This window comes from Salvelinus fontinalis, chromosome 38 (assembly GCF_029448725.1).
Source record: "Salvelinus fontinalis isolate EN_2023a chromosome 38, ASM2944872v1, whole genome shotgun sequence".
Taxonomy (NCBI): domain Eukaryota; kingdom Metazoa; phylum Chordata; class Actinopteri; order Salmoniformes; family Salmonidae; genus Salvelinus; species Salvelinus fontinalis.
The window spans coordinates 36381796-36394072 of record NC_074702.1 but is presented as its reverse complement, the minus strand read 5'-3'; the positions used below and the strand labels follow the sequence as shown (position 1 = coordinate 36394072).

The window sequence follows — 12277 nt, the reverse complement described above, 5'->3', positions numbered from 1 at the left end:
AGCTCCTCTCTGAGGAAACCTAGTTGTCCAGGTGAGACACATCCACTGACAGCTCCTGTCTGAGGAAACCTAGTTGTCCAGGTGAGACACATCCACTGACAGCTCCTCTCTGAGGAAACCTAGTTGTCCAGGTGAGAGTGAGACACATCCGCTGACAGCTCCTCTCTGAGGAAACCTAGTTGTCCAGGTGAGAGTGAGACACATCCACTGACAGCTCCTCTCTGAGGAAACCTAGTTGTCCAGGTGAGACACATCCACTGACAGCTCCTCTCTGAGGAAACCTAGTTGTCCAGGTGAGACACATCCACTGACAGCTCCTCTCTGAGGAAACCTAGTTGTCCAGGTGAGAGTGAGACACATCCACTGACAGCTCCTGTCTGAGGAAACCTAGTTGTCCAGGTGAGACACATCCACTGACAGCTCCTCTCTGAGGAAACCTAGTTGTCCAGGTGAGACACATCCACTGACAGCTCCTCTCTGAGGAAACCTAGTTGTCCAGGTGCGACACATCCACTGACAGCTCCTCTCTGAGGAAACCTAGTTGTCCAGGTGAGACACATCCACTGACAGCTCCTCTCTGAGGAAACCTAGTTGTCCAGGTGCGACACATCCACTGACTGCTCCTCTCTGAGGAAACCTAGTTGTCCAGGTGAGAGTGAGACACATCCACTGACAGCTCCTGTCTGAGGAAACCTAGTTGTCCAGGTGAGAGTGAGACACATCCACTGACAGCTCCTCTCTGAGGAAACCTAGTTGTCCAGGTGAGACACATCCACTGACAGCTCCTCTCTGAGGAAACCTAGTTGTCCAGGTGAGACACATCCACTGACAGCTCCTCTCTGAGGAAACCTAGTTGTCCAGGTGCGACACATCCACTCACTGCTCCTCTCTGAGGAAACCTAGTTGTCCAGGTGAGAGTGAGACACATCCACTGACAGCTCCTGTCTGAGGAAACCTAGTTGTCCAGGTGAGAGTGAGACACATCCACTGACAGCTCCTGTCTGAGGAAACCTAGTTGTCCAGGTGAGAGTGAGACACATCCACTGACAGCTCCTCTCTGAGGAAACCTAGTTGTCCAGGTGAGACACATCCACTGACAGCTCCTCTCTGAGGAAACCTAGTTGTCCAGGTGAGACACATCCACTGACAGCTCCTCTCTGAGGAAACCTAGTTGTCCAGGTGAGATACATCCACTGACAGCTCCTCTCTGAGGAAACCTAGTTGTCCAGGTGAGACACATCCACTGACAGCTCCTCTCTGAGGAAACCTAGTTGTCCAGGTGAGACATCTACTGACAGCTCCTCTCTGAGGAAACCTAGTTGTCCAGGTGAGAGTGAGACATATTCATTATCACAGATCCCTCTAAAGGAGCGTGGAATGTTTAGCATTTCAAATGTCTGTCTAATCAACACATCAGTGCTGACTTGTTAGTTATTAATAATGTCTATGTCTTGAAACACAGTGCCTCTAGCTGACGACCAGCTGACTGGTTCCTTGCAAACAGGCTGGTTTGGCTTTAACTACAAATGCATGAGGTGTATCAATTCAAGTATGATACATAAGGATGCATCATGTGATTTCCTAATGAACCTTTAACTGTTTCTCATTCCGGTTAGTTGAAGTAAACACCACAAAAATAAGCACCATAAAGCTACACTATTTTAATCTCAGATTTGTAGTCCAACAACTTTAGTTTAGTATCTTTTTTTTCTCTTGCTAAACATAAGCGTTGTGGATATTGTCCATTGATGTTCCTAATGCCATAAAACAAACTACAAGGTCAATGACAGGGAGACAGTTGTAATCACTTTAACTCCTCTACAAGGTCAATGACAGGGAGACAGTTGTAATCCCTTTAACTCCTCTACAAGGTCAATGACAGGGAGACAGTTGTAATCACTTTAACTCCTCTACAAGGTCAATGACAGGGAGACAGTTGTAATCCCTTTAACTCCTCTACAAGGTCAATGACAGGGAGACAGTTCTAATCCCTTTAACTCCTCTACAAGGTCAATGACAGGGAGACAGTTGTAATCCCTTTAACTCCTCTACAAGGTCAATGACAGGGAGACAGTTGTAATCACTTTAACTCCTCTACAAGGTCAATGACAGGGAGACAGTTCTAATCCCTTTAACTCCTCTACAAGGTCAATGACAGGGAGACAGTTGTAATCCCTTTAACTCCTCTACAAGGTCAATGACAGGAAGACAGTTGTAATCCCTTTAACTCCTCTACAAGGTCAATGACAGGGAGCCAGTTGTAATCACTTTAACTCCTCTACAAGGTCAATGACAGGGAGACAGTTCTAATCCCTTTAACTCCTCTACAAGGTCAATGACAGGGAGACAGTTGTAATCCCTTTAACTCCTCTACAAGGTCAATGACAGGGAGACAGTTGTAATCACTTTAACTCCTCTACAAGGTCAATGACAGGGAGACAGTTCTAATCACTTTAACTCCTCTACAAGGTCAATGACAGGGAGACAGTTCTAATCCCTTTAACTCCTCTACAAGGTCAATGACAGGGAGACAGTTGTAATCCCTTTAACTCCTCTACAAGGTCAATGACAGGAAGACAGTTGTAATCCCTTTAACTCCTCTACAAGGTCAATGACAGGGAGCCAGTTGTAATCACTTTAACTCCTCTACAAGGTCAATGACAGGGAGACAGTTCTAATCCCTTTAACTCCTCTACAAGGTCAATGACAGGGAGACAGTTGTAATCCCTTTAACTCCTCTACAAGGTCAATGACAGGGAGACAGTTGTAATCACTTTAACTCCTCTACAAGGTCAATGACAGGGAGACAGTTCTAATCACTTTAACTCCTCTACAAGGTCAATGACAGGAAGACAGTTGTAATCCCTTTAACTCCTCTACAAGGTCAATGACAGGGAGACAGTTGTAATCCCTTTAACTCCTCTACAAGGTCAATGACAGGGAGCCAGTTGTAATCCCTTTAACTCCTCTACAAGGTCAATGACAGGGAGACAGTTGTAATCCCTTTAACTCCTCTACAAGGTCAATGACAGGGAGACAGTTGTAATCCCTTTAACTCCTCTACAAGGTCAATGACAGGGAGACAGTTGTAATCCCTTTAACTCCTCTACAAGGTCAATGACAGGGAGACAGTTGTAATCCCTTTAACTCCTCTACAAGGTCAATGACAGGGAGACAGTTCTAATCCCTTTAACTCCTCTACAAGGTCAATGACAGGGAGACAGTTCTAATCCCTTTAACTCCTCTACAAGGTCAATGACAGGGAGACAGTTCTAATCCCTTTAACTCCTCTACAAGGTCAATGACAGGGAGACAGTTCTAATCCCTTTAACTCCTCTACAAGGTCAATGACAGGGAGACAGTTGTAATCCCTTTAACTCTTCTACAAGGTCAATGACAGGGAGACAGTTCTAATCCCTTTAACTCCTCTACAAGGTCAATGACAGGGAGACAGTTCTAATCCCTTTAACTCCTCTACAAGGTCAATGACAGGGAGACAGTTGTAATCACTTTAACTCCTCTACAAGGTCAATGACAGGGAGACAGTTGTAATCACTTTAACTCCTCTACAAGGTCAATGACAGGGAGACAGTTCTAATCCCTTTAACTCCTCTACAAGGTCAATGACAGGGAGACAGTTCTAATCCCGTTAACTCCTCTACAAGGTCAATGACAGGGAGACAGTTGTAATCACTTTAACTCCTCTACAAGGTCAATGACAGGGAGACAGTTCTAATCCCTTTAACTCCTCTACAAGGTCAATGACAGGGAGACAGTTCTAATCCCTTTAACTCCTCTACAAGGTCAATAACAGGGAGACAGTCTAATCCCTTTAACTCCTCTACAAGGTCAATGACAGGGAGACAGTTGTAATCACTTTAACTCCTCTACAAGGTCAATGACAGGGAGACAGTTGTAATCACTTTAACTCCTCTACAAGGTCAATGACAGGGAGACAGTTGTAATCACTTTAACTCCTCTACAAGGTCAATGACAGGGAGACAGTTGTAATCACTTTAACTCCTCTACAAGGTCAATGACAGGAAGACAGTTGTAATCCCTTTAACTCCTCTACAAGGTCAATGACAGGGAGACAGTTGTAATCACTTTAACTCCTCTACAAGGTCAATGACAGGGAGACAGTTGTAATCACTTTAACTCCTCTACAAGGTCAATGACAGGGAGACAGTTCTAATCCCTTTAACTCCTCTACAAGGTCAATGACAGGGAGACAGTTCTAATCCCTTTAACTCCTCTACAAGGTCAATGACAGGGAGACAGTTGTAATCACTTTAACTCCTCTACAAGGTCAATGACAGGGAGACAGTTCTAATCCCTTTAACTCCTCTACAAGGTCAATGACAGGGAGACAGTTGTAATCACTTTAACTCCTCTACAAGGTCAATGACAGGGAGACAGTTGTAATCACTTTAACTCCTCTACAAGGTCAATGACAGGGAGACAGTTGTAATCACTGTTCCTTTCTCCATGTGGATGAATCAGATCACACTTCAACGACAACACAAAGGACATGGTGTTCTTGTTTGGAATAGAAATCCCTGGAAAATGGCTTCCGGACATCTTTTCCAACGAGCATGTGTCCCAGTCATCGAAGTCTCATTAGAGAGAGACTATGGAGTAGTTAGAGGCCCTGAAAGGAATGGAAGAGTCAGGACTTTCACTAAATGTAATCTCCCATCAGGCTCAACTGTTCCCCCTCACTCTGACTGATAGATACACATCGACGACAAGAGATAAGATTACAAATGGCGGCAGGCAGAGAGAGAAACAATGTGCCTGCCTACACGGTCGCACATCTTACAATGAAGTGGTAAAATGTGAATCATCTTTGTTTTAAAGTGAACAAGGAACACGTGTTCTGGTTGCATCAGCACAGTTTGACTGAGACTACGTACTGTAGAAGGAGATGTCTTCCTCCATGATGATGAGTGGTTCATTTTGCAATGCCTTCAGAATGTCATCAGGGCCTGCTGAATCAGATTTGCTGAGGCAAAGACCTATTCATCATCATTGCTGAGAATTGATGTCAGTGTTTTTAATTTGGAGTGCTCACGAGAAGGCATTTATATGTCCTTGTTGACTGGAAGTTGTGAGGAAGGAGAAAACTCCCTCTCTGTCCAGAGGGAAATGTCAATACAACACACAGTGCAAAGGTCAACCAATATTAGCGACAGCCACACTGTTTCCACCTCTTCACACTTAACTACCTTCAGCTCCGTTATTATAACATGTGTAGTTAGTAAGCAATAAGGCCTGGGGGGTGTGGTATATGGCCAGTATACCACGGCTAAGGGCTGTTCTTAGACACGACGCATTACTGAGTGCCAGGATACAGCCATTAGCCGTGGTATATTGGCCATATACCATAAACCCCTGAGGTACCTTATTGTTATTATAAACTAGTTACAAATGTAATTCCCGTGTTATACGGTCTGATATACCATGGCTGTCAGCCAATCAGCAGTCAGGGCTGGAACTACCCAGTTTACAATACAGTATATATATTGAGTAAGATAAATAAAACACAAAATACAGGCTTATGAGAGACTTTCCAACAGGTGCCTCCAAAAAGCATGTTTTGATTGAATCAACCTCAGTAAAATCACAACAGAGAGAGAGAGAGAGAGAGAAGAGCATAGCTAGTGATGACAGCTTCCTGTTGGTGTGAAGGGGAGAGGGCGGGAACCAATGGCTGTGCAGTAGCCTCAGAACACTGAACTGGAATCCCAAAAGGCACCCTTTCCCTATATCGTGCACTACTATAGGCACTGGTCAAAAGTAGAGCACTATGTAGGGAATAGGGTGCCATTTGGGAGAACTAAGAACTGTTATTTTCACATCACCACCCAGCAGGGAGTCCGCTACACCGAACCGTCTTATTTTCCTCTGTCTTACCACACTATCAGCCTGGATGGGAAATGACCAGAACCTGGAGGATAATGAAAGCCTCACAGCCAGAGAAGTATCTGCCAAATATGTGACAACCATTTATAAATATTCATACCAGTAATTTCAACAATTTCTTTCACATAGCCCATAAAACTGGGAAAATGTAGTAAGCACACAAGATTATTTGCTTAAATATCCACATCTTTTCCCAAAAATCCACATAGTGACATTGAATCACATACCGTCTCTTTAGTTACTATCTAGTTTTCAGTACTTGCTATACGAACCTGTCAGTACAGTGTTGTATTATAAATCAGACAGTCTATTTGTTAATATCCACCTACTTACCAAAGGCCCTATCGTTAATGAATGATGACAACCCACCCCCCGCTGGTTTACCCCAGCCGCCCCCTCCTATCCTGAGCCTCTGCCCCCTACACCCTACACAACACTCAAGCCCCAAGTGGCTTATTGAAATTCCAAAACTAAAACACACACTCAAACACAGTCTCCTGAGTTTGCCGCACATCGTTAGACGAGCACAACCCGGCCCTCCCTCCAGCGACAGAGAGGAGCGAAGTGCTGCCAGCTCTGGCATGGATACGGAACCAGGCTCACACAGGGGAATGGACCCAGGGCTGGAAAAACTTGGCAAGGAATGGCTAGGGGTACCACCTGTGTGGAACGCTTCTGGAACATTCTACTGCTCAGAGACAAGAGGAGGATCAGCTGTGGAGAGAGAGAGGAGACAAGAGGAGGATAAGCTGTGGAGAGAGAGAGGAGACAAGAGCAGGATCAGCTGTGGAGAGATAGAGGAGACAAGAGGAGGATCAGCTGTGGAGAGAGGAGACAAGAGGAGGATCAGCTGTGGAGAGAGAGAGGAGACAAGAGGAGGATAAGCTGTGGAGAGAGAGAGGAGACAAGAGGAGGATCAGCTGTGGAGAGAGAGAGGAGACAAGAGGAGGATCAGCTGTGGAGAGAGAGGAGACAAGAGGAGGATAAGCTGTGGAGAGAGAGAGGAGACAAGAGGAGGATAAGCTGTGGAGAGAGAGAGGAGACAAGAGGAGGATCCGCTGTGGAGAGAGAGAGGAGACAAGAGGAGGATCAGCTGTGGAGAGAGAGAGGAGACAAGAGGAGGATAAGCTGTGGAGAGAGAGAGGAGACAAGAGGAGGATCAGCTGTGGAGAGAGAGAGGAGACAAGAGGAGGATCAGCTGTGGAGAGAGAGAGGAGACAAGAGGAGGATCAGCTGTGGAGAGAGAGAGGAGACAAGAGGAGGATCAGCTGTGGAGAGAGAGAGGAGACAAGAGGAGGATCAGCTGTGGAGAGAGAGAGGAGACAAGAGGAGGATAAGCTGTGGAGAGAGAGAGGAGACAAGAGGAGGATCCGCTGTGGAGAGAGAGAGGAGACAAGAGGAGGATCAGCTGTGGAGAGAGAGAGGAGACAAGAGGAGGATCAGCTGTGGAGAGAGAGAGGAGACAAGAGGAGGATAAGCTGTGGAGAGAGAGAGGAGACAAGAGGAGGATCAGCTGTGGAGAGAGAGAGGAGACAAGAGGAGGATCAGCTGTGGAGAGAGAGAGGAGACAAGAGGAGGATAAGCTGTGGAGAGAGAGAGGAGACAAGAGGAGGATAAGCTGTGGAGAGAGAGAGGAGACAAGAGGAGGATCCGTTGAGGAGACAAGAGGAGGATCAGCTGTGGAGAGAGAGAGGAGACAAGAGGAGGATAAGCTGTGGAGAGAGAGAGGAGACAAGAGGAGGATCAGCTGTGGAGAGAGAGAGGAGACAAGAGGAGGATCAGCTGTAGAGAGAGAGAGGAGACAAGAGGAGGATAAGCTGTGGAGAGAGAGAGGAGACAAGAGGAGGATCAGCTGTGGAGAGAGAGAGGAGACAAGAGGAGGATCAGCTGTGGAGAGAGAGAGGGGACAACCCCCTTGGGTTGTGCCGTGGGGGAGATCTTCGTGGGCTATACTCGGCCTTGTCTCAGGATGGTAAGTTGGTGGTTGGAGGTATCCCTCTAGTGGTGTTGGTTCTGTGCTTTGGCAAATTTGGTGGAGTTATATTTACATTTACATTTTAGTCATTTAGCAGACGCTCTTATCCAGAGCGACTTACAGTAGAGTGCATACATTTTTATTAAATTTTTTACATACTGAGACAAGGATATCCCTACCGGCCAAACCCTCCCTAACCCGGACGACGCTATGCCAATTGTGCGTCGCCCCACGGACCTCCCGGTTGCGGCCGGCTGCGACAGAGCCTGGGCGCGAACCCAGAGACTCTGGTGACGCAGCTAGCACTGCGATGCAGTGCCCTAGACCACTGCGCCACCCGGGAGGTATCCTGCCTGTTTGGCCCTGTCCGGGGGTATCGTCGGACGGGGCCACAGTATCTCCCGACCCCTCCTGTCTCAGCCTCCAGTATTTATGCTGCAGTAGTTTATGTGTCGGGGGGCTAGTCTGAGTATTTCTCCTGTCTTATACGGTGTCATGTTTGACTTTAAGTACGCTCTCTCTAATTCCCTCTCTCTTTTTCTCTCTTTCTTTCTTTCTTTCTTTCTTTCTTTCTTTCTTTCTTTCTTTCTTTCTCTCGGAGGACCTGAGCTCTAGGACCATGCCTCAGGACTACCTGGCCCGATGACTCCTTGCTGTCCCCAGTTCACCTGGCCGTGCTGCTGCTCCAGTTTCAACTGTTCTGCCTGCGTCTATGGAACCCTGACCTGTTCACCGGACGTGTTACCTGTCCCAGACCTGCTGTTTTCAACTCTCTAGAGACAGCAGGAGCGGTAGAGATATTCTGAATGATCGGCTATAAAAAGCCAACTGACATTTACTCCTGAGGTGCTGACCTGTTGCACCCCCTACAACCACTGTGATGATTATTGTTTGACCCTGCTTGTCATCTATGAACATTTGAACATCTTGGCCATGTTCTGTTATAATCTCCAACCGGCACAGCCAGAAGAAGACTGGCCACACCTCATAGCCTGGTTCCTCTCTAGGTTTCTTCCTAGGTCTTGGACTTTCTAGGGAGCTTTTCCTAGCCACCGTGCTTCTACACCTGCATTGCTTGCTGTTTGGGGTTTTAGGCTGGGTTTCTGTACAACACTTTGTGGCATCAGTAAGATGTGCTTTATAAATACATTTGATTGATTGATTGACAATAGGGGGATCAGCTGTGGAAAGAGAGAGGAGACAAGAGGAGGATCAGCTGTGGAGAGAGGAGACAAGAGGAGGATCAGCTGTGGAGAGAGATGAGACACGAGGAGGATCAGCTCTGGAGAGAGGAGACAAGAAGAGGATCAGCTGTGGAGAGAGGAGACAAGAGGAGGATCAGCTGTGGAGAGAGATGAGACACGAGGAGGATCAGCTCTGGAGAGAGGAGACAAGAAGAGGATCAGCTGTGGAGAGAGGAGACAAGAGGAGGATCAGCTGTGGAGAGAGATGAGACACGAGGAGGATCAGCTGTGGAGAGAGGAGACAAGAGGAGGATCAGCTGTGGAGAGAGGAGCCAATTGAAGGATCAGCTGTGGAGAGAGGAGACAAGAGGAGGATCAGCTGTGGAGAGAGGAGACAAGAGGAGGATCAGCTGTGGAGAGAGGAGACAAGAAGAGGATCAGGTGTGAAGAGAGAGGAGACAATTGAAGGATCAGCTGTGGAGAGAGGAGACAAGAGGAGGATCAGCTGTGGAGAGAGAGAGGAGACAAGAGGAGGATCAGCTGTGGAGAGAGAGAGGAGACAAGAGGAGGATCAGCTGTGGAGAGAGAGAGGAGACAAGAAGAGGATCAGCTGTGGAGAGAGAGGAGACAAGAGGAGGATCAGCTGTGGAGAGAGGAGACAAGAGGAGGATCAGCTGCGGAGAGAGGAGACAAGAGGAGGATCAGCTGTAGAGAGAAAGAGGAGACAAGAGGAGGATCAGCTGTAGAGAGAGAAAGAGGAGGATCAGCTGTGGAGAGAGAGGAGACAAGAGGAGGATCAGCTGTGCAGGGCGATCTCAGCCTCTAATCCTCTCTCTCTCTTGTCCTCTCTCTCTCTCTCGTCCTCTTTCTCTTTCTCTCTAATCCTCTCTCTCTCGCTAACCCTCTCTTTTCCTACTCTAAATCCCTCTCTTTTTCTCTCTCTAGTCCTCTCTCTCTCTCTAACCCTCTCTCTTTCTCCTACTCTAACCCTCTCTCTTTCTCCTACTTTAACCCTCTCTCTCTCTAGTCCTCTCTCTTTCTCCTCCTCTTACCCTCTTTCTTCCTCCTCCTCTAACCCCTTCTCTCTCTCTAGTCCTCTCTCTCTCTCTTTCTCCTCCTCTAACCCTCTCTCTTTCTCCTCCTCTAACCCATTCTCTCTCTCTAGTCCTCTCTCTCTCTCTAACCCTCTCTCTTTCACCTCCTCTAACCCTCTCTCTTTCTCCTCCTCTAACCCATTCTCTCTCTCTAGTCCTCTCTCTCTCTAACCCTCTCTCTTTCACCTCCTCTAACCCTCTCTCTTTCTCCTCCTCTAAACTTCTCTCTCTCTAGCCCGTTCTTTTCCTCTGCTCCTTCCCTGCTCCAATAGACTATTACAGGCTTAATTTGGACTCTCACATTGGGATTGTAATAGATCAAAACAAGACAATATTTTAACTCCTCAGGTTAGTTGCTATGTAAACTTATTTTGGTGAAGAAGAGGATTGACGTTGCGGATTCTGTTGTTGCCACAGTGTTCTATTTGAAATACACTCAGCTTTGAACTTTTCATTTTGTCTGTCGCACTCAGGAAGTAAATACATTTAACACCAGTGTAGGGACAGAGAAGTTATTACCCTTGGGGTTATTTGATTTGCTGTGAGTGGAACTCTCAGTTTTGAAAAAGGTACCCCTTCATAAAAGAACTGCAAACATATCATTGAAGTACAGTAAGCTCGTACTATCCCTATGATTAGCTGGCTCCAGTTCATTACATAGAAACTATCTAGAATTACACAGTGACTTTCCACCCACTCCTCCATGGAGCTCTTCTGAGCTAACTTATTTACCAATCTCTCATTTTGATTGCAATCTATTAAGAATTACCTGCCTCCCAGCTCAGTCAGAACAATTACATTGCTCTGCAGTCTGTATTGGAAATCGATAGCTATCTGGGTTCAATCAAGCCCAGGTGATAGTCCTCTTTAACCCAGAGACGCCAGAGATGTCTATTGAAGGTGACGCCGATTGTCACTCGGACTCAATCCGGCCCCGTGTTGTGAGACGGAGAGGGAGCGATCCGCCCGGCAGAATGATTCCTCCACCTGAGTCGCTCCTCAGATCGATGGGAATCGTGTTGTGATTCTCCCGACTCCTCCCTAATTGCTACAGCAGGTGAATGAGGGAGACATTGATTCTGCATGTCTGCCTGGTGTGTTAAGACATCAACAACCCTGCTGTGGCTACTCCATTATCAAGGCGTTTGAACACACAATAACTAATGTTAGCTCATCATGACTGAGAACTGCATGATATTGTAAGGTAAGACAAGGCAAGACTGGTCATCCATACAGTAGAACAATGAACTTAGTGTATTTTGTGTTGTAATCTACTCCTCTGGGATGGCACATGATAAAGTACTGCGTCCCAAATGGTATCCTATTCCCTATATAGTTCACTATAGTTCACTAATTTTGACCAGAGCCCTGTAGGCCCTGGTTAAAATGAATGCAATACATAGGGAATAGTTTGCCATTTAGGACACAGACATTGAAATTCCTTGATTGACACAAGTTGTACTTGAGAAAAGTCATTGTATGGCAACATGCAGCTGGACTTCAGATCCTAAACAAACTGGACAGGAGTAAAGTCCCTTGAATAAAAAACAGATATATTTATAGACTGGTAAATGAATCTAACTCAACATCACAGTGAAGTAGAACAGCTAACAAGACAGCACTCAGCATGAGAGGAGAGGAGAAGGAGAAGGAGAAGGAGAAGGAGAAGGAGAAGGAGAAGGAGAAGGAGAAGGAGAAGGAGAAGGAGAAGGAGAAGGAGAAGGAGGCGGCCTTCCAGCTAAATGTTCACAGAGGATATTGTAATGCCTCTCCACAGCTTCTAGTTTCAGGATCAGATTGGGTTTCTTTCTCACTGCGAGGGAAGGGGATTAAGCTGTCAGCACCACAACAACAAGCAATTACTAACAGCCTTTCAAAAGGGAATTCTGGCACTGATGACAACTCTCTGTGCCGTAGCAGTCATTGGTGGTGACAGTTCACACAAAGAGGCGCGCATGCACCACACCTGAAGTCAAGCGCGAAGGTCTCGCCTGTAAACACAATGCCATCCGTCTTCACACAGACCTCTGGGAATACTTGGCATTTAAAAAGTGGCTGTGTATATCAGGACAGGTTAATGTGCCCGCTTTTCTTTCTTA

General features: G+C 46.6%; 1 long non-coding RNA gene across 1 annotated transcript; it reads left to right on the top strand.

The window, feature by feature from the left end:
- Window positions 1-5326: 5326 nt before the first annotated feature.
- On the top strand, window positions 5327-11738 carry LOC129837676 (uncharacterized). The gene is made up of 2 exons (XR_008756741.1): window positions 5327-7897; window positions 8502-11738. It is a non-coding gene; the product is annotated as an uncharacterized LOC129837676 (long non-coding RNA).
- Window positions 11739-12277: the final 539 nt, after the last annotated feature.